Here is a 1,173-nt window from a genome sequence, read left to right on the forward strand (position 1 = left end):
CAAGTCAAGGTACTTTATTTTTATTTCCTTTTGCAAAAAGATGGCATAATTATTTGCAATAATTGTTTCAGTTGATGTTTTGTGGTAGTTCTTGTAATGTGATTTGTTTGTTCATTTAATTAAGATGCACTATTACTAATAGACAGGTTATGAATATGCGTCAGTGTCACAGTTGGATGTACGATAGACTTAAACCAGGTCGAAAGGGTTTAACCAGTGAATTTACAAAAGGGGTGGAAGGATTTATTTCCTTTGCTGAGAGATCAGCAGATTTTTCAAATGGACATATTAGATGTCCTTGTTCTATGTGTAAAAACAAGGTCTATATGCACCCTGAAGATGTAAGAGTCCATCTTTATAGAAAAGGATTTGGTCCTGACATTGGTATTGGACAAGTCACGGAGAAAATAACTCAACCTTATGTGAAACCCCTAGCATGGAAGTAAGGAGTAGTGCACACCTCAATAGGATGGAGGACCTAGTTTATGAAGCTTCTACTGGATTCAAGTCTGAAGGACATCGTGATTCCGAGGACGAGGAGTCTCCAAATGTTGATGCTAAAAGTTTCTATGACTTGTTGCGTGCATCAAAAAAGCCTTTATGGCCGGGATGCGACAATCACATTGAACTTTCCTTAGCTGTTAGATTAATGAAAATTAAGTCTGAAGGAAATATTACTCAGCGATCTATTGTAATCCCAAAAAACTCCAAAACTGCACAAGGCAACTTAAATCAAGCATCTGATTGTGGCGGGTTTGGAGTGTCTCTTCACACTAGTGGCTCAGTTACCGTTCCAAAACACAAAGCTAAACTGGTAAAGTTATAGAAAAACTTACATCCTATTGCTTTTTATCTTTTATATTTATAATTTTATACATAATACTTGCTGGAATTGCTGCTACAAAATTTGAAATATAGTATCTTGTTCATAAAGCACTGAATTATTGAATTCTCTAATGTTATTTTCGCATCTTAATTAACCTTGTGATTCAAGTTCAATATTCTTTATGCCTAATATATAGTTTCTTTATTTTGCTTTATTATTTTTTGGTTTGGTAGTCAAAGTCGTTAAAAAGGCCTTCAACCCCGTTAGAGTTGTTTGAGTGCACCCACAAAATGTTATTGATGTGAGTCTATCTTTTTCATTGATTCACTTGTCTTTTTTTTTTTTTT

The 1,173-nt window shown here is 34.4% G+C and overlaps 1 long non-coding RNA gene across 4 annotated transcripts in view; it reads left to right on the forward strand.

Moving 5' to 3' along the window:
* The window catches only part of LOC107495098 (uncharacterized), a 6,191-nt gene that overhangs the window by 4,203 nt on the left and 815 nt on the right, over positions 1-1,173 (forward strand). Inside the window, exons 3-4 of one of the 4 annotated variants that reach the window (XR_008010302.1) lie at positions 143-814; positions 1,060-1,127. This is a non-coding gene — a long non-coding RNA (uncharacterized LOC107495098). The remainder of the gene's footprint in view (positions 1-142; positions 815-1,059; positions 1,128-1,173) is intronic. The other 3 variants (XR_008010299.1, XR_008010300.1, XR_008010301.1) reach the window with 3 other exon arrangements.

Source organism: Arachis duranensis, chromosome 6, assembly GCF_000817695.3.
Source record: "Arachis duranensis cultivar V14167 chromosome 6, aradu.V14167.gnm2.J7QH, whole genome shotgun sequence".
NCBI lineage: Eukaryota > Viridiplantae > Streptophyta > Magnoliopsida > Fabales > Fabaceae > Arachis > Arachis duranensis.